This window comes from Oreochromis aureus, linkage group 4 (genome assembly GCF_013358895.1).
Source record: "Oreochromis aureus strain Israel breed Guangdong linkage group 4, ZZ_aureus, whole genome shotgun sequence".
Lineage (NCBI taxonomy): Eukaryota > Metazoa > Chordata > Actinopteri > Cichliformes > Cichlidae > Oreochromis > Oreochromis aureus.
The window spans coordinates 7,921,275-7,942,450 of record NC_052945.1 but is presented as its reverse complement, the minus strand read 5'-3'; the positions used below and the strand labels follow the sequence as shown (position 1 = coordinate 7,942,450).

Sequence of the window (21,176 nt, the reverse complement as noted above, 5' to 3'; positions counted from 1 at the left end):
TCAACTCATATTGTTTTGAAGGTATTGTAATATTAACATAAGTAACCGTAGCATTACCAAAGTTATACAGCTAGAGTTCATACATTTGCTCTTTGAGCTATACAAATTATTGGATATTTGTGCTGTACGTGTTTCCCTTCATATCTTTGGAGTACATTTTTGCCTCACTGAACTTCAGTTATTGCATATCCTCTGAAGTTCACTGGTTGTGATGCTAGGAGGGTACAGAGGTGGGTGGGCTGCTGGAGAGACGTGCCCTGATAAATCACATCTGTTCTGGAGACGTGAGGCTGATGCCTGAACTGAAGCGTGACCGAGTGTTGAGGGGAGAACAGCTGATCAGGAGTGGGGGGTTGCGGAAAATTCAAGCTTTTGACTCCTCCTCCTCATTTCATCTTCATTCCCTTGGGCATGTGTTCTTTTGTGTCTTTGCAAACAGGAAGCCACTGTAAGTACTTTTAAGGTGCATGCATGAGTAAATTCATCTCTTTTTCCAGAGTAGTAGCTGAGGTGAACAGATGGAGCATCAGGGAGGGTTACATAACTTCTAATATCGAGCATCATGAGGGTAAAAAAGTAGCTCCGGATAACTCGATGTGTGTGGCTTGGTGTGAAGTTTACTTTCACCATTTTAACATAAAATCTACCACTCCAATAGACACGCTGTGAACTTTATGTGGTTCATATTATACTTATCCATAGCAGCAACACAACACCTTCTCTTTGAGTCTGACCTGTTTAATAATGCTGGCTCGTGGCACCACAGGGAAACCATTTAATATCAATCTGAAGATCCGACCAAGGGCTCGGTTAGGTTGTCTTGGGATGACCGTACCACAATTCCTTTTATTGGATGTGGCAGAATCCGGTGTTAAAACTCTGGCTTAATTATTGTACTGCACAGCTCCTTGGACCAGAAAGGCTAAATTAGCAGAATTACCTGCCTGTGGTGTCACATTAATTGTGAGGCGAACGCTTGTCGCTATAAGAGATAATTTAAAAGAAATAATCTTTTTGAAATATGAAGAGCTATTTTAAAGTAAGAGGGGGCACTGTGCCTGAGGCTTTGGCAGACTCACGGGAGTTAAATGTGCCTGAACTCTGTAATGGTTCCTCCATGGATTGAATTTCTAATAAGGCTGCCGACAAAAACCTGGACTGTTTGTATTGTATTAAACGGTAAGCTGCTGTGCTTCCTGATTTAACTTATTTATTTCAACTGTCATAATAAATTAAATACAATCAAAGCAACAAGACAGATTTGTTAGTGTAAAACAGAGGCAGGTGCAACAAAGAGTAGCAAGTCTGTTTGATTTTAGAAGCTGAAACCAGATATTATTTGGCTTTCAGCTTGAAAAATGATTTAAATAACAAACACAGTTGGATCTCTGCAGTGTCAGCAAGAACTATCTGGCAAAAAAAGCCAACACACATGGAAAACAGGCAAAGACGGAATATGGTGACTGCAGTCTTGTTCTTTTTTTTTTTTTAATCAAATATGCAAAAAACTCCCACCTATATGCTTTCTGTATCAGATATACAGCCGTAGAAGCAGCAGTGAGGTTCACTATAAGATAGCAATGTATTCTTCATAGTGACTGTGCAGTAGTGTTGTTTGTGCTGCGCGCTCAGCTGTGATAATTAAGACTCCCTCCCCTCATCCCACCCCCAGAGTGCTCACTGTTTCCTACACAACTCAAAGAACAACTTCTCTGCATTACCTAACATCGAGACATCGAGGGCGGGAACACTATAAAATCCAGCTTCAGACACTGAAATTAACTTTAATTAAAATGTAATTATTATTATCCTTATTATTATCACTAGCCTCTTCTGCTGAAGGGGAGTAATTTCACCTCACAACAGCTAGTTAGTAGCTTCAGGATTTGTAATCATGAAGGGAAGACTCGTGACTGAAAAATATGACTAGCAGGAACATTCCACCAAAAGGTTTATCAAGAAATCATATTAAAGTTTGCCTCTTTATTATTTAAAAAGTAATTTCCAACATAATATTTACTTCACAGTATATATTTTTAAGCCTTAGCTTGAACAACTTTACATATCTGGAAAGTTGTTCAAGTATCTCAAAGGAAAGGAAAAGGAGCATAATTTATATGAAAGCATCAATTATGGTTTCCACTCGAACATATTATCCGTCTGTTGCAGTTGCATAAATACGGTCTCAATCTGCACATTTTTTTTTCTTACATGGTCTTTTTGGCACACAGAGAATTAATGTAACCATAAAACATCCTCTTATTTGGAATACAGTTCATTTATATCATTAGACTAACGGTAATTTTTTCTTCTCTTATGATAGTCAACTCTGGTTTAATATGATACACAGAAGATTTCATAAATAATGATTATTTGTAATGGATTGAGAACATTTTAGTAATAAGCTGACTGGAAAGTGTGCACTACATCTTATTTACATTGTTTTTCTTGTGTCTTCGTCCTGACTCCTGCCTGTTTTCCACAACTGGGGCCTCAACTGGTTTTGTTTCCAAATGAGAATTCATATATTCATGTTAACTGGAAAAGCAGATACTAGAGCAAATCTGAGCATGTAGCTATGAATATTATTTAACATGTCAGAGTCATGCTTATTCCCATGAGCTTCCATAAACAACTGATTGAATTAGGTAGCCATATGGTTATTGACAGTAAATATGTTTGCTGAAATGAAAATGTGGACGCCTGCTCGTTTAAGTGCATATCGTCTTTGGGGAAATAAGAGAAATAAAAGCAAAGACAAGGATGAGGATATTTCGGAGTGAGTTAAAGGCAGACAGTAAAGGTAACAGTTAGTGACAGAAAGGCAGGGAAGAACATTTGTCAGACTGCAGGGTTTCCTCTGAGGGAGGTCACTAACCCTGACGTTTACCTCTGTGCAGCTTGATGTCATTTGCATGTTCACACTTTCTCATGTCGATTATCAGACCTCTAACAGTGCTGTCACATGTCGACTGTGGTTTACGTCTACCCTCCCTCTGCGGAGAAAGACGAGACGGCAGGAGGAGTACAGACAAACAGTAGTGCAAACTAGAATGATTAAAGAGTTGTATTTTCTAATTACGTTTTGGTTTTACATCAGTTTCAGTGTGCTTTATTATTCTTATGGCATCTTATTAAAGGCATTTTCTGGATTTGGTAAGAAAGTAAAATTAATGTTCATTTTCTATAAAAAAAAAATTAACTGTGTGCATCCTGGAGCGACGCCTACTTAAGACAAACATATTTTTGGCTAATATGGATACACATATTGTTAAAATAATAGTTTAATAATCTTTCATCCCTTCATCTCACTGTGGTTTTGTGATTTTTTTTTTTTTTTTTTTTTCCCAAAGGGAAATCAGCACCTGCAGGACTGGTGATATGTTCCCTGTCCACAGGATACTCATCCAGGCTTCATTTACACTGTAGATGAAATGATGGCGTCCCGCTGACTGATGACTGGCTGCACGCTCTGGGTAATAAAACCAGTTTACCCATCACACCGATTTTCTGTGCAATACATATTTCCTCCAGGTGTAAGTAGTGCCTGGCTGCCTTGGAAAAGCAAATGCATATTGATGCATGCAGAATGATTTCGTTCTTAATGACTTTTCTGCTTCATTCTTCTGCTTTGATTGAGCTACAAAAAAATCAATATACACCAGCAGCCTTCCTCCTTTCATATCATTGCAATTTGTCTTTACAAAATACATCCACACATGCTTAATAGACAAATACATAATGTAGCACTTATTCCCACAGTGATTTCAGCTATTCATGGTGACTCATGCTCACCACAGTAATGAGTGAGACACCTCATAAAAAGGATGAGAAAAGCATGCAGGCCTTTCAGCCGTCCTCTGGCTCATCCTCTCATCGCCTGTTCCACGGATATTTCAGCAGTGATATTTCAGCCCTCCACTTTAATGCTTTTGTTGATGGAAGCTGAGCGTTTGTGACACACACCTGAAGGTACAGACTAGTAGTCATATCAAATGTCAGGACTGGGGAAATGGTTTAAGCATAAGCCGTTCCTTCAAACAGCATCTCTGCTCTGTCCTTTTGATCTTCTCGGATTATCAGTGATGTCTCCCGGTTGGTCTACATCAACGACAGCCTGTTGGTTGCTGATCTGATTTTTAGTGCATGGTTGAAAGGAAGCCTGTAGGAAAGCATTGAGTTCCTGTTTGAGTTTTGGATGAAAGCCCACATGACAGACTCACAGTGCCTTGTGTGTTGTTGTCCATAGGTGGGCAGTGTTAGAGAGGTAATAAAAGGTAGATCCAACCCACTTCTCCCCCCCTCAGAGGGATAAGCAATCTGATTTTGCTGCAGTTTTTCCTGGAAGATCCGTCTCTAAACCGGAGCATCCAGGCAAGCGGCCAGAGACTCAGGTGCTCAGTGCTCAGTGAAGCAGAGAGGAGCTCTGCCTGTGTGTCACTTTGACATGAATGTACTGTTTCTGACTGTGTGTTTCCCTGGATGTGTAGTTATATGAGTGTAGTTTTGAGTCGTACTTTGGAAACCGTATTGTTTTCTGCAGGGCTGTGCAACTTAAAAGGTTGTAAACCACAGCACCTGCACCACGTGCTGTCAGTCAGGAGTGCGCTTTTTGTTGTGGTGTCTGCATAAAAGCTTTTACATGTGCACTTCAGCTGCCAGCTTCAGTCGTGAGTGAACTGTCCCAGTGAGGAGGTTATTTCTCAGAGGATTCCCACTCTGACAGTGGGTTGCTCTTGCAAGCTGAGCCGAAGAACCCATGGGACAGAGAGAGACTGTTTTTAAAGTCTCCCCAGGCTCCATAACATAAAGTAGTGTTTAGGATAGTTTCTAAAGAAAGAGGTTATGATTGAATCAGGGTTTCTGGTATATACGCAAAAAGTAGAATCACGGGGGGAAAAAAAAGTTGACAGCCATATTACAGGGAAATTGTAGCAGAGATTTTGGGTGGTGTCCAAAATTTGGGGATATTGGTTTCTACTTCGCCTCCAGTGCAATAGAGATAAAGGAACAAAACTGAAATTATTACCTCTTTCAATAAACCCAATAATCCCAAAGTGGAAGATTTAAGGGAATAATCTGAGTTAGAACATTTATCTCTGTTAAATTTAACTAAAAGCGTGTTGAACAGTGGTAAAAGTTTGCACCGCTGTGGAAAAATGTCTTGAACCACACCTCATGTCTTTGCTTAGCTGAGAAAATTGGAAATAGATGCAATGATATATTGAAACGTGCACAAATATGAATGGGAATACAGTATATTATGCACAAACAGAGTTTGTACAGTTCTAACAAGCTTGAAAGTCAATCCGGACTTTAAGTGATGACGTGATGAATCCTGCTTCCAGGCCCAACCGACTCTACGTTTATTAAGCCTGTTGTGTTTTTAATATGTTTTAATGCTTGGTATCTTGTTCTATTTAATCTCAACAAACCCTTTAAAAGAGTCAGTGATCACTGTCGGCCTCCCTCGGTTTTTGTTACCGCTATTCATTTTAAAGCTCAGTTTTTAAAACCTTACGATGTAACTACAGCCCAGCCCATGCAGCAGTATATTAATGACTAACCTTATATTGCAGTTGTTCTCCTGACTGAAGTTTACAGCATCCTGCCATGCAGTTACATTTGTCCCTAACCATCGGGAACCCTCATGTTAACTTTTATCGAGTGGAAAAAAGTTAGCGTTTGTCCTCCAGCTTCATTGTGTTTATGTTATGCTAACATAGCTGTGTCGCTAGCGATCACAAAGCACATCATTATATATCAGCTAGCCCAACTTCAGTAACCCTACAAACATCACTGGTGTTTACTTTCCTGTTTTCATTTATGTCGGAAGTTATAGCAGAGCTGTACATCTTAATTTTTTTCAGAAATCTCTCAGTCAGAACATGATATATTATGTTTAGATGGAAACTAGCGAGCTAACTTCTAACTCCGTTAAATTTCATAAATTCTGTTTTCATGGATGTCTGGATGTTAAACTTAATTGCTAAACCTGGTAGAGCAGCCACACTAATCATTTTATTGCAGATGAAAGAATTTAGACAGTTTTTCAACTCTCAGTGATGCCGCAGTGTTTGTTTGACTTAGGGACCTGCAGTGTAGTTTGGGCCCAGACATGGCTAATGACGTCAGACTTAAAGACCGGATATTAGGTATGGCTACCTTTAGTCTTCTACAATGCCAGGACTCACTTAGGCAAGCTTTAAACAATAATTCTCCTGGACGATAAAAGAAGAGTATTTCAGTATGCCATGCATCTTTTAATTGGAAGATGCATGGCAACCCTAGAGCACGCTAGTGTTCTAGGGTTGGGCCCTGGTAAGGCCAATCCAGGACTGATAGTGTTCCACTGCGTGTGTTGTTGTTTTTATTTATTTGTTTATTTTTCTATCTGGGTATTCTTTTACTGTACTGGTGATGTCTTCGGGATCATTGTTATGTTGGAAAATGAAGCCATTGTCAATCTGATGCTTTATAGCATGATGGATTAGAATCTGACATTACTTCATTCATATTTCCATCAATTTTTACCAGATCTCTAATAACACTGGCTGAAATGCAGCCTAGTGTTTTGGGATGCATGTTAAACCATTTACCCTGCTGTGTCTGAATGTGCAGGTGCTCAAAGGTTATCATGGCACTGTTGGCCCATCCTCGCCTTTGTTGCTCATTCGCTGCGACTCATCTCTGCATTCCCTATAGTCTGTTTATTGTGGTTTAAAGCTTAGTTCCAAGTCGCATGCTCAGATCTGTGCGCCACATAAATCCTTTGATGATCTTGCGTTTGGATGTCCACTGCACAAACATTGCTCTGCTCTGCCAAGTCTGTCATTCTGCTTAAGCTGCAGTGCTGTTTATGAGAGAAGGAAATTTACCACAATAATTGGACTTGAGGATGGGGATTTATAAATACTACAATGTGCTAAATCTTTACCAATAACTAGTACTGCTATTTCCTGTCATGACCCCCCCAAGCTAGGAAAGATGAGAGATTAATCCTCTCCAACTGTACTGTAAACAACTCTCTGTGACATCTCTGTGCTACTGTGGTTGATCAAGACAAGATTTACAAATATTACATGGGAAAGAAAAAAACCCGCTCAGACACAGAACATTAACTGAGTTGGCAGCACAAACGAGCATCAGCTTGCTGTTTGGATTTTCAAAGGAATTATCTGATTTTCTTCCAAGCATCTGAGCCAGGTTTATACAACTCTGAATCTTCACAGGCAGGGACTACAATCCTGTACGCACACTGACAAACAGCTCAGTATCAAGCATCAAGTAGACACATTTGTAGCATGCAATATATAAATTGTGTATCACTGATGTTTCTGTGCATTTCTCTGATGTCTAGTTCATGGAGATTTACAGTGCAAACAGTACAGACCTTTTTCAGCCATTCCTCAGGTTTGCTTCTGCTCATCAAATAACTTTTTTCCCTCTGTAAATCCTAATCTGTTCTACATTAACATTTTTAAATTCAATGCGAGGCAACCAATTTGTTTCAGTTATTTACTTATAAACAATTTCGAATGTGTTCAATGGCAAGTAAAGTTTGGTTTCTAATTCATGTTAATTATTTTAGTCAATTTTCCGCGGTGGCCCTGAGAGGCCTGCAACTTAAGAAAACAGCAGCAATAAGAAAAACGCTGCAAAAGCAAACAAAACACAACGGAAATAGGAAAAACGAAAGCAGAAATGGGAAAAAAGAAAACAGAAATAGAAAAGAACGAAAACAGAAATAGGAAAAACACAAAAACAGAAATAGGTAAAACGGAAATAGGAAAAAACAGCTTTCCAAAAGCACAAGGGAAGTGTTTCTGGGGAGACAATAACCTGACGGACTAGTAGCAGGAACCAAAATATGCTAAGAATTGCGCTGGGAGACACTTAAAAGAAGTGGAGGATCTATCGGTTTTGTGAGGAAAGAAAAGATGAGAGGTAAGTGTGTTAGCCTAACTATTAGCCTAAAAATCCGTCATCAGTATTATATGAATCATGAGATTAAAACAAACTTACTTAGCATATTTTTGTTCCTGCAACTGGTCCGTCGGGTTATTGTTTCCCCAGAAACACTTCCCTTGTGCTTTTGGAAATCTGTTTTTCCTATTTCTGTTTTCGTTTTTCCTATTTCCGTTTTCGTTTTTCCTATTTCCGTTTTTGTTTTTCCTATTTCTGTTGTGTTTTGTGTGCTTTTGCAGCGTTTTTCTTATTGCTGGTGTTGTCTTAAGTTGAAGTCCGTTTGGCCTCTCAGGGCCACTGTAGTTTTCTCTTAGACTACAATACTATAACTGCTACTCTTTAGACAGCAGGTCTAATATCTGAAACATTAGATTTACTTTGTCATAATCTTCTTTTGGCCAGTGGCTTTAGGAGTCACCAAATGGGATCACCTGCCTCCAATCTATCCCTTGTATCCTCTTCTTTCACCTAACCCTCTGCATATCCTCCTTCACTAAGTGCAAGAATTGTCTCTGCGGTCTTTGTCTTTTTCTCCTGCCTGGCAGCTCCATATTCAACATCATTTGCAGGGGTTAAACTGGGCCAGAATGATCTGGAATACCATTCCGGCACCTTCAGTTAATAAGTAATTAAATGTGATAGGTTGATACATGTTACTCTTAAATTAGGTAATTTTGTGTGTGGGTGTGACTAAGTGAACGTGCGCTGCAGCTCGTCATTACTTCCAGTGAGGGCATAGATATATTTGCTCAGTAATAAGAAAATAAAGATGTCCCACAGCCTGCTAACGGATTCAGCTCATCTTTTCTCCTTCTCATTTTGTGATGTGTTTTTGGTGTTAATATATGAAGTGCCAGGTAATTTCAGAGCTTTTTAAACAGCTCAACAACCAAGCACACAAACTGTCTGTGAGCTAAATGTATAGTTGCTGTATTTCCCAGGGAGAGAAAAAATGGTAACGTGTGACACGGACAGATGGAGAAAAATGTAATGAAGAGAGGACAGGAGTGGAAGACGAGAGTCCCTCTCTAACTTTGTCTACATACTGCTCGACCTGAGCTGTCCCTGTGATACACTCTTTACTACTTCTCCATTCTGGTCACTTCCTATGAAAATTAGCTTAGCTTCAATTCTGCCACCTCCATCTTCACCTCCTTTTTGTCAGTGTCACTGTTTCCAAACCAGACATGATAGCAGGTCTCATTACCATCTTGTAGATCTCTCTTTTCACTAGTGTTGTCCTTGATTCACAAATCCCCCCTGACACTCATCTCCACTCTGTTCTCACCTCTCTTGTCAAGTCAAGTCAAGTCAAGTCAAGTCAAGTTGGTTTTATTGTCACTTCAACCATATACAGTTAGTACACAGTGAAACGAAACAACGTTCCTCCAGGACCAAGGTGCTACATGCAACATAAATTTACAACATAACATAAATTTACAACATAAATTAACAGAAAACACTAAACTAGCTAACTAAGAGGCCAGACTGACCTAACATAAATTACAACCTAATTTGCACTGTCTGTTACTTTTAGATAGCTGACCCTAGCTATTTTAACTCACCCACCTTCACTACCTCACTGTTACACCTGCTTCCATTTTCTTCTTTCCCCAGAACTTAAACATAAGTAAACCTGCTTAACGGAAGAGTGATAGATGTAATTGAAAGATCTAATTTGAGACAGAAGTCAAGATTCCAGTCCATTTAAATTGAATTGTAATTAATATTATTTCATAATAACTTGATTATTTCATAATAATTTGATTAGGTTTTTAAAAATAATTTTAAATAATGTATAGAATTAAAATAATTTTGAAATGTTTTTATCGTAATAATAATAATAATAATAAATTATAAATAAGTTTTATAACTTTTATTAAAAAATATAGAAAGAATAGATTTTTTCTATTATTTTTAATATTATTAATGATAATATAATGTCAGACTCTTATTTTCATGTTGATAATTTTTTTTTTTTTTTTGCTATCAGTGAGTTAACATTTCCCCTTGACACCAGCTTTATTTATTGATGTTAGGAACAGCTGATCAGCCTTTATAGCTAGAAAAGGACAAAGAGTTAAAAATAATGAGAAATGGTCCTCTAATCTTAATTTGACATGAACTGTTGATCATTCAATTGTGTGGTATGGGTACCGTGCATAGTTTCCTTGTCTTGCTTGGGTGTTGCACTGTGAGAGGATTTGGATGTTAATGCACTAGTAATACTTATTTGTCAATATTCTATTACTGCAAAACAACAGTTTCATTTTTTGTGTACTTTTAGGTAGAATGTGGCGCCAATGTTTAAACAGTAAAGTATAAAGTCTTACTAAAGCTAGAATTTTGACATTGTTGTATTTATAACATGTTTCTGAGCTTTATGCGTCATCCTCCCCTGATCCCAATAAACATTTTTGACTTTACTGCAGCTTTTCAAATTAAAACAAATCTTTGCAAAAACTGTGCAGAAAACATGCTCAGCAAAAATATTATCTACTTGCTCTGAATGGTGAATTGTTATCTTTTCGTTGATGGATGATGGGGAAATCTGTTTGCAACATAGTATTTATATGCTATTCATATTTTCTTCATGATTATTGGTGTGAGAGCTGTGGATTGCTCGCTGTTTCAGCAGGCTGCTGCCTTAAGACAAAGCTCTCACAGGGACTATCGCAGTGTGACGGGTCTGCCTGACTCCTCAGAGGTGAACCGTGGCTTTGCTCTGTGACAGGACCAAGAGAAATGGAGGAAGCAAGTTTCTGTGGCAGATGCTGGGCTGTCTCATATTGTCTCACATGGGACTTAACACATTTAGTACCCCATGGGACTCAACAAACAAACAATGGCCTCTCTATAAAAACACAGGCGCATCCCTCAGCTGTTCGATAGGAAGGAGTTTTATTTTTTGTGTTTGGGATATTTTAAGACGGATCCCTGTCGTGCCCTCCTGGTGCCCCCTGAGGCTGACTGCACACCACAGATTGCTTTCTGCTGGCTCTCTGGATACTGTGAGACTGGAAGAGCCTGTGAGCAGTGCCTGTTCCAGCCTTTTCCACCCTGCCGTCTCTTCTCCCGCTTTATGGTGAAGCTGCCCTGACCAGCTGGTGGAGCTGGGTAGCTGCAGGCTGCCTTGGACTCCGATCAAGTATTGATGTCTGGCTTTTTGTGCTGGCTGACTCACCAAAGATGAGCTCTATGAGACAGAGATAGAGAAGCATTCTGGAGAGGATGGTGGTTCAAAGGAAGTTTGCATAAAAATTGAAGAGCTAATTGCAGTGTCTTGTGCCAAGAAGATTTCTTACATGCATATTTAAATAGAAACTTTTATCTAACTTATTGAAATACACCCAAGTCCCTGATATACTCTAACCATTCACTTACTTCAGATTTGATCTTCAGTGTATTTGCAACATGCGTGACAAATTCTCTCTTTTTGAAAGATATACCAGCGGAAGAAAACTGCACGAAATCGCTTACTGTGTATGCCTGTGTATACCCGCTAATATGTCCAGGCTCATCAGCGGCAGGTGCTTTGGCAAAGAAGTATGAGAAAACTAATCATGGTTGCTGACCTTTTCGAGTTCCATCATGCTGTGCATGGATAATCTCTAGGCAGGCTGTTGTCAGTGTGCATGGGTCAGACGAGGAGGCTAAGGTTCCAGAACTGTTACTGATTGGTTTGGGTCAATTTCTTCCTGACCTGAGGGTGTTTTTACACCAACCCTGTTGTTTTATCTGTTTATATGAGCTGTTATGTTCATATGAGCAGACTCTTGAACCCTGATATTAACCTTTGGAGTTTAACTATAAGACTTTGGTGTTAAAAAATACTGTGTAACACTGGTATAAGTCACCTAAAGCAGGGTTACGCAGTTTTGAATTTGATGGCAGCTCAATAGGAACAACCGTTTTCAAAAAAATTGTTTATTACTACAAATCTAAAAGTCAGAAAATTAGTCAGGGTAGAAGGGAGGTTCTTGGTTTTCTTTACTAACAGTAACATAATAAACTTTTAAAGCATAATTGTTTGTGTTTGTTTGCTCTCAGAAAAAGTCAGTTAAAAAGACACAGTGATCCTATTGCAGAATACTGACCTTTAAAAAGTGCAGACTGAGCTAAATTGCAGCACTAATAATCCTGAAAAAAGGTTATTTTTACAGAGTTCCCTCTGCGATGACAAAAGACATAGATAAGAAACTTTTAAAACTCTTTAAATGTAATCCACATTACACTAGTGGAACACCATGGTGTTTACTGCCAAGTGGCAAACCTTTGGGACTGAAAATGAAGCCAATGCAGAAGTGTCTACTCCTCCAATAGCTACGTGAGGCTGCCTCTAGAAGCAAGTTAATCCCCATAGGCTCACATGTTAAAGTGCAAAACTTAAACGATGAAACTATAGTAACGTGTTTGCATCCCGGTTCAAAAAATGGTTTTAGTCTGTAGCTTACTTACTGTCTTATTACAACAATGTTTAAGTCTTCCCTGTGGGTTTGGCTTAAAGTTACTGACCTACGTCCAGTTGGTGCCTTTTGTAGAAGTTTTACTGCAGTTATCTATAAGAAATAACAGAGTCGTAGGAGATATGTGTTCCAGTTTTTGGTATTGCAACAATTTATTAGTCTGTTACTTTGTGGTTTTGAGTAACAGACTATTAGTTATGTCACAGTAGCTAAATCCTGTATATACAGTTGATGGTTTCCAGTGAAGTCCAGAATAGACCAAACAAACATTGGCTCTAAAAGGGGGAAAAAATAGAAAAGAATACAAATGGTTACAATTAGCAGGTTTACCTTCTTGCTGGTCCTTTTGATTACAGACTAAACTTTCATTCACAATGCAAAACATCTTTTTTTTTTTTTTTTTTTTGAACCAAACTAGAGGTTTACAAACTGTTTAACATTTTTCTGTTTGAAGTGAAACAGTGTTGCTGACTTACTAGATTGATGAGTTGATGCTCGCTGGTTTGTATAGTTTGCTAATGACATCAAACCTAATGTACAAACTAATTCTCTTTAAATTTCTTCGAGCATTTTTGTTTTTGTGGTGTCTCCCCACTTTGCTCCTGTGATATCTTCAGCAAATAACTTGCCAAAAAAAGATGGAGAACGTTTCTAATTTTCTGTGGACAATGTAATTTAAAATGATGTAATATATGATATTGTTGTCTCCTGAGCAACTTTGCCATGCTGTTTTAAGTTGCTACCACAACTTTATATAATCTGAACTTTAAAAAAAGCCTACAGCTTACATAATCGGGCCATCATTCCGCCATTTTCATAACAATTTGTTTGCTTTGTTTGTATAGAAATGAAAACACTTTCATTTTTTTCACGTTTCTTTTTTCATTTTTTCTTTTCCCATGTCTTTCACTTCCTTGTGCAGACTCCTGCATATGTTTTCTTGTCTTTTTACTTTAGTGTGATACAAGTTTCTGCATTTTATTGAGAAATGTTAACAATGCGTTTCACTCTGGCAGACCTATATTTACATCCTGCTTTGTATCTCCTCATGTCGTACTCATGGTGTTTTTGTACCTGCTGCAATTTAAATGGTTTCATATTCTTCCTTTTCACCCCATTTGCTCAATTCTTCTACTACACCATATATTTTTCTGCCATCACTTGTGGAGTAGCCACCCAGCTTCCTCAAGGGAATCATTACACATTCTTTCAAGCTTAGCACAACAACAACAACAAAAATCTTTTTACAACCATGTAAACTGAATGAATTCATAGGTGTCTGCTCTTATACAAATGACTCTTTGCAGTGTTTGATGTAAAAATTAAACTTATTGTCATTATAGGACAGTTAAATTGTTTAGAATAAATTTGATTGCTTTATTCCTCTTAGCCTGAATGTAAAACTTACTTTTTCTTCATTAGCTCAAGGAAAGTTCTTTATCTGTAAACCCCCCCACTAAAATCAGTGACGACTACACCTGTACAGTCATATGAAAAACTACCAACACCCAGACTGCTTCCACAGGATTTAAGAGGTTAAGTCAGATGCAACTTAACCTGATCATGAACAAGACTGACCACTTCTAACAGAAGTGTTTATAGTTTTGGTGGTTTGGAGAACTTGGTTGTGTGTTAACACAATACCAGGAGAAGAAATCTCAGGGTCAGCCCGAGCAATGCTTAGAGAAATTGCAACAAACCCAAGAGCTACATCTTGGACTCTATAAGCCTCAGTTAGTATGGTAAATGGTTAATTTAAGAATACAATTTAAAAATAACAAATGTGTACTGTACCGTTTGGAAATGTGATACAGTAAGTATCTTGGAGTCCAACAGCTAAAGCTTGTCTGAAATTAGGTTGTACAACAGCACAATGATCCCAAGCACAAATCTACAGCAAATCTAAATCTGCAGCAAATCTACAACAAATAGCTGGAAAAAAGACGCATCAAGGTGCTACAATTGCCGGTCAAAGTCCAGACCTGAAACCAATTAAAACGCTATTGCAGAACTTCGAGAGAGCTGAGCTTAAATGAATATTCTCAAATCTCAATGAGCAAAACAACGTGGTAAAGAGGGGGCCAAAGTTTCTCTGTAATAAAGTAAGGGCCTGATAATGTCACACAGATCAATTTATTGTTGCTAAATGTGGTTCTACAAGCTACTGAGTCAGGTGGTGTACTTAGTTTAATACATTCTGTATCACTTTTAAAGATTTATTGCTTTCTTTTCTCATTTAATATTATCCTTACTGAGTCAACACACATATAGACAGGATTATTTTTGTAGACACGAGGGTGAGAAGGTAATGTGTTTGCGGTGCCTGATATCAGCCTGCTTTTGTATAATTTCTTTGGGGAAGTAACCAGATGATATTGTGCATGTATCGCCTCCTCATGTCAGCGATGAATTAACTTGAGATGCAGACGGACGCATGCTATGTTTTGAGGTAAAAACATAAATCACTGTATCATATTCTCAGCTCAGAGACCACAAATGTGTCTCACCGGCATCTTATTACTTGAAGGCTACACTGAGGCTTGAAATGCCTTTTAGTTCCTGTCTGTTACCTTGTTTTTTACTTCAGTCTTTTTTGCAACATTTATTTGAAATATTTATTTCCAAATGTGATAAATCTATATGAAAATTGTCTTAATATATGAAGGCTGCAAAACAGTTTTTGATATTAGTAATAAGCTGTACTTTCAGTGGTTAGCTGGATGAACTCGAACTAGCGACCTTTCACTTCACTTGAAGTGAAGTGAAAAAGTGGTACTGTACTTGAAGTGGAACTGTAAGCTGCATTCTGTTATTTTAAGAAGAGGCTTAGGGTAGCTAATGTACTTTAAGCCCGCTGGCTTGAGCTTCACATTTACCACATATGGTAGTAGAGTGGTCTCCATCTTCATAGTTTTGAATTATGTCCCAAAATGTTCCTTTACAGAAACTTTGTTACATCATCAGAGAGTAAAAACTGTACTCTCTTTGTGAGCATCTTACAGACATTTCCCACATATCCTATTTCACCTTTACTGTAGGCACTGTCTCAGTTTATGAACATTCACAAAAGCTCGAGTTTTCTTTGATGGGCTGAATATTGTTTCATTGAAATCTGCAGATGAAACATGTCTGCCTTTGGTAATGTTTATGCTAATACAGGATGAGCTGCAACTGTACTCGACGCTTTCTAAATCTTGAAGTCTAGATTAAAACCCTTCCACGTGGCTGCTTTTTTTTTTTTTTTTTACAAAAAGATGAGACAAATCATCCCCTTTGTGCTTTAGGTGGTGACTCACACTGTGAAAAGTGATCAAAAAAAGTTCAACCAGGAACGAAGACACAGAGAGGCAGACACTTCTGCGTCAGATAGATTTCAGAATTCTCTGTGAGGCTTTTATGTTGTTTAAACTCCATGCTGGGTGTAAATTTTCCACTACTGCCGCACAAATAATCCTCAGGGCTGCAATAATTAAACCAGCAGGGGAGAGTGAAAGAGGATCAGTGTTTCCTATGTGGCAACAGAAGCATCCCCTCTGTTGTCAGACTGGCTGACCACAGCAGTCAGGAGCTTATTGACAACATTTATGGCTTCACGTTACTTAGTGCTGTGCAAAGGGCATCTTGTTATTATGTAGTTTTACGTGTAATTTCTAAGAAATGCTTCAGTTGTGTACATGTAATGTGTGCACCTGTTTGTGATCAGGTTATTGGAGGTTCTGTTTGAAGTAAAGAATCATTCTGTGTGGACGCGTGTTTCCAAACAGACCGAGAATATGAAATCTGTGCATTATTATTGTATACATAACAATGTAGAATATTTGAATTTGATGAAATGGTGCCATCACATGAATAATTCATGGTGAAAACATATTATTTCAGTAAAAAGATAAGTTGGTATGTGTACAAGCTGATATAGAATTTGCATTTACTGCTGGCAGTCACTGTAGAATAAAGTGATTCTAAGATGATTGTATCCTGCAAGCTGAAAATACTCACTGGTGAGCTTCACCTTACAGGCACCCTGTGAAAAATATATTTAAATAGCTTCATCAATGTTTTGAGAGAAGAAAAATACCTTAAAATGTTTGTTAGACCTTAAGGATAAACAGTGTGAATCAGTGAATGGAGAATTGCTGTTTGTCTGCAGGAAAACTCTGCATAGTTATTGTGAACTAATGAATAAATAGAGGCATTTGTTTGAATTGTTAAAAAAATAATCGATCACTCGAGTTCCTGTCCAGCCAATCAACTATACCACTTTACTCTGTACGCCATGCTTTAAAATGGTTGAGCCCTCTTCTGCCTTTATTTTAGCCTCAGGCTTCTGCTTCGATGTGTTGTGCATGCTTTGGCTTTAACGAGTGATGATTTGAGATACTGTTGCCTTGCTATTGGCTCGAAGTAGTCTGACTATTCTCCTTTGACCTCTGGCATCATCTTGTTTGCAAGTGGTCAATATATACACACTTATTTATTTATTTTAGCTTTGTTTTTGGAACTGCCAGCTACTCAAATGTCAGGATTTTGATTTCTGTCTGCTTTCCGTTTATAGCTCGAGTAGCACTGAGAGATTGGATTTGAGCAGATTTTGGTTGCATGGATCAAAAGTCCTGAAGCCAATTTTGAAAAATTCAGCTATTGTCTGATGGATTTTGTTTTTTTTAATATTTACCTGCATCAGTTGCTGGCAGTGGAAACGGGAAGTTTTTTGTCTGGATGTTTTCACTGTCTACGCCATAGACCTTGAAAAATTGGTTATTACCCTACAATGCTAAGTACACACACATACGCAGACACATACTCGGATTTCTGAGCTTTTCTGGTTTAAAAACCACCATTGCAGACAAAAACAAGTAAATGAAAGCTTTGTAGCTGTGAACTAAAATTACAGCAGTGAAAGGTGCTAAATACTCCACATAAACAGCAGATTTGAGCAATAAGAGACATTTTTCATTTTACAAATAAGCAGCAACCTCATGTGACCTTTAAAAAAAAAAAAAAAAAAAAAAAAGAAAGAAAAAAAAAAATTTTTTATATTCATTAGCGCAGCTTCAAAGTTTAAGGGTAGCAAAAGAGAAATATCAGCTTTAAGAAGAAGCCTTGCTGGGAATATTCTCCTCACTCGAGTTCAGATTATTAGCTTTGCATGAATGATTCAAGGTTTCTGAGGCATTATGTAAAGGCATAGTATTTACTTCAAGGTTTTCCCTCTGTATTTCTCTTCATCCCACTTGGCATGGCTGTCAGTAAAAGTAAATTCTTCCCATTTATCCTGAAGTTTGCCAGACCTTTAACTTCACAGAGAATAAAGAGTAAATAGGATGTGGTTAACCTGAACTTTGTTGTTGAATATGCAGCCAGGTAATGCTAATCAGATTCATTTGATTTAATTGATTATCAGCAAGTGTGACCACCTCTATGAAAGCAAAAGTTTGGACATTATTCTGGTTTGCAGCATTCAGGTGTGTGTTAGCACAATTCACAGTCTTAAATGTTCGTGACAGAAAAAATTGAACACGTTTATGGATGTTTGGAAGGTTTACCAGGAATATGGTAGAATGGGTCATGCATAATTTATGGTTCTGTGATTATGTCTGTTTGCTTGTCTAATTCCTTGTGGATTTCATGCAGAGAGGGGTTTTCATTCAACACAAATATGCTCCTGTGCAGTCCTAGAAAATCCCAACTGCACGTTGCTGGATGTGGATAATGCCGCACGTCAGCTGAATGCTTGACAAGTGAGCCGGAACAGAGAAGGGAGTAGCAGCAGACTTTACCAGGAAAGGGAGATCAAAGATTTAAAAAATACAACATGAAAAGTACAGAGAGTGGCTGCAGTGGACACTTCATTCTGTTTCACTTGAGCTCTTTGCATGTTATAACTCCGCTCTCCTCCGCAGCTTTCTGATGAACCAGTAACAACACAGAGTATCCCACAGACCAGTTGTATCACATTCTTTATATACTGCCACTATCAAGAACAGACACTCTCTGCATGCAGTGTTGCATTTTAACAAACCGCAAGACATCTGGACCAGAGGAGACCAAAGTTGAGGTCTTTGGTTAAAATGCTCAGCAACATGTTTGGCAAAACCCAAACAAAGAAGAAACACCTCATACCAGCTGCCAAGCCTGGTGGTGGAGGAGTGATGATTCCAGCTTGTTTTGCGGACACAGGTCCTGGGTACTATGCAGTCATTGAGTCGACCATGGACTCCTCTGCGTACCAAAATACTTTGGAGTCGAATGTGAGTTCATCTGTCCAACTCTAAAGCTCGTCTGGGTCATATAACAAGATAATTATCCCAAGCACAGCAGCAAATCTACAACGAATAGCTGAAAAAGAGACGAATCAAGGTGCTACAATTGCCCAGTCAAAGTCCAGAACTCAGACTAATTAAAATGCTATTGCAGAACCTCAAGAGAGCTGAACATAGACGAATACTCTCAAATCTCAATGAGCAGAACAACGTGGTAAAGAGAGGGGTCAAAATTCCTCTGTAATGAGACTTGCTGAAAAAAAAAAAGAATCAAGGTGCTGCGATGACCCAATCAAAGTCCAGACCTCAACCCAATTGAAGTGCTGAGAGAGCTGAGCATAAACAAGTGCCTGCAAACCTCATTGATCTGAAGTAATATTGTAAAGACGAGTGGGTCAAAATTCCTCCACAGTAATGTGAGAGACTCATAAAGCCATTTTTACAGAGTTGTGTGTGACTGGTCATATTTTGAGTATCATAATGGCCATAATGACATGGAAGAGAGATTATATTTCTTTGCTGGCCTGGGAACGCTTTGGTGTTCCCCCGGAAAGACTGGAGGAGGTGGCCGGGGAGAGGGTGGTCTGGGCTTCTCTGCTTAGGCTATTGCCCCCACGACCCAGCCCTGGATAAGCAGAAGACAGTGGATGGATGGTCATATTTACGTGAGTGTGACTTGCATGGGTACTGCACAGGTACAAGAACCATAAATCGGAATTTGTCACAGGTTATAACAGAGTGCTCAGCCCTGCGTACAGATCAACTGTTGTTGATGCTAGCTGTACTGTAATGTTACTGTTTTATATGCTACCTTTATTGATATTTGGAAGAAAGCAACTGTGTAAAATAACTTAGTTTGTATTCATACAGATCAGTTCTTCTGATAATTTAGTTTCAAATTGCCCGTCTGAGAGTGCGTATATGATGCCACTTTATCTTGGCAAAAAGGGACTTTTTAATGAGACAACAGATATTATTTAGAAAAAATTTGTTTGGATTAGAAAACTATGCCAGTTTAAGATATTAGTCACTTACAATAAATCCAAAGAAGCACAATACAAGGCTACTTTAACTGCTAAGGCTGCATTCGTTTGAAGAGTTTCGGTCCAGATGACATCCATATTAACATGTTGGTTGCTTCAGTAAATGGAAAAAAAAGCTGTAGATAATAAATTAAACCCCAAATTTTCAAAGTATAATCTGCAGACAGAAGCATAAAGGAGGACATTTGAACGCAGACATAGCCGGCAGTTATTTAGCTCAAACTAAAATTCTAATTCAGAGCTTTGGTGGATTTATGAAACTGCCATCTCTGTTGACTGTTTGTACCTGGTCAGCAGAGCTAGGATAAGTGAAAAGCTGACAACCACAAATTTCCTTTACTGAAAATGAAATGAGCTTGCCATCAATGCCTTCTGTGAATTCTCACACAGAAAGAAAGCTCGATAGAACATAAAATCTGCAGCACATCCTCTGAGTCACATGATTTATTCATGTCATTTTGCTGTCAATTTTGCCGACTCTGGTATGACTCACAGGACTTCAGATGTTGGGGCAAAATCTTGTCAAGCAAAGAGGAAACACAAATAGAGGCTTTAATCACAGAGCCTTGAGCATATACACTACACACAGATACACACTTCACTGTAGCCTCAAAAGGTGTTATGATGCAGAAGAAGGCTACAAATGAGTGACTTTGTGATTTGTAAAAGTCAACAGAGTCCGACGGGGAGGTGACAGAGCTCTCCTTCTAAATCTGGGCCCCCATTAACCCGCTTGGCTGTGACTTCCAGTCTCCTTCGCTGCCATTCTGACAAGCAGTGTGACTCCAAGGCTAGTGGGATGCCCAGACAGGGCTCGTGATGAGTGGGGCTGACAGTGGGCCAGCCCCAGCATGTTATCCAACATCCGGCTTGTTTTCCTCCATCTCCCTCTCTTCTTACCTCCCTCCGGTTCTGCATCTAACTACTGAATCACAGATGAACATCAGCTGATGGAAGCCGACAGCCTGTCTGACTGCCTGCATGTGGACGTACTAAATCTCCTGACTTTTACATACTAATGCAGAGGTCAGGGATCATGAGGGCTGCAACACGTGACTATTAGAAAGAGAAAGGATGTGCTAGCATGCATGTGCATGTCGAAATTTACATTCAGTGTATACAGACAGTTCTGCAGAAAATTTGTTTACCTTTTGGGATTTTCTCTATTTCTACATCAGTATGACTGAAATCATCATCTGATTTTTACACAAATTCAAAAAAGTAATATAGAAAAACCCTATTAAACAATAATTTAACATGGTTATCCATTTATTGAAGAAAAAATCCAATGTTGTCTATCTATGAGGTCAGAAAGTATGTAAATCTTTGCTTCATATCGATCGTGGCTCAAGAGTTGGGAGTTCGCCTTGTAATCGGAAGATTGCCGGTTCGAGCCCCGGCTTGGACACTCTCGGTCGTTGTGTCCTTGCACAAGACAC

At 38.7% G+C, this 21,176-nt stretch overlaps 1 long non-coding RNA gene across 1 annotated transcript in view; it reads left to right on the top strand.

Annotated features, from left to right (window-relative positions):
* The window catches only part of LOC120440051, a 57,197-nt gene that overhangs the window by 19,820 nt on the left and 16,201 nt on the right, over positions 1-21,176 (top strand). Inside the window, exon 3 of the long non-coding RNA XR_005612923.1 lies at positions 3,354-3,476. This is a non-coding gene — a long non-coding RNA (uncharacterized LOC120440051). The remainder of the gene's footprint in view (positions 1-3,353; positions 3,477-21,176) is intronic.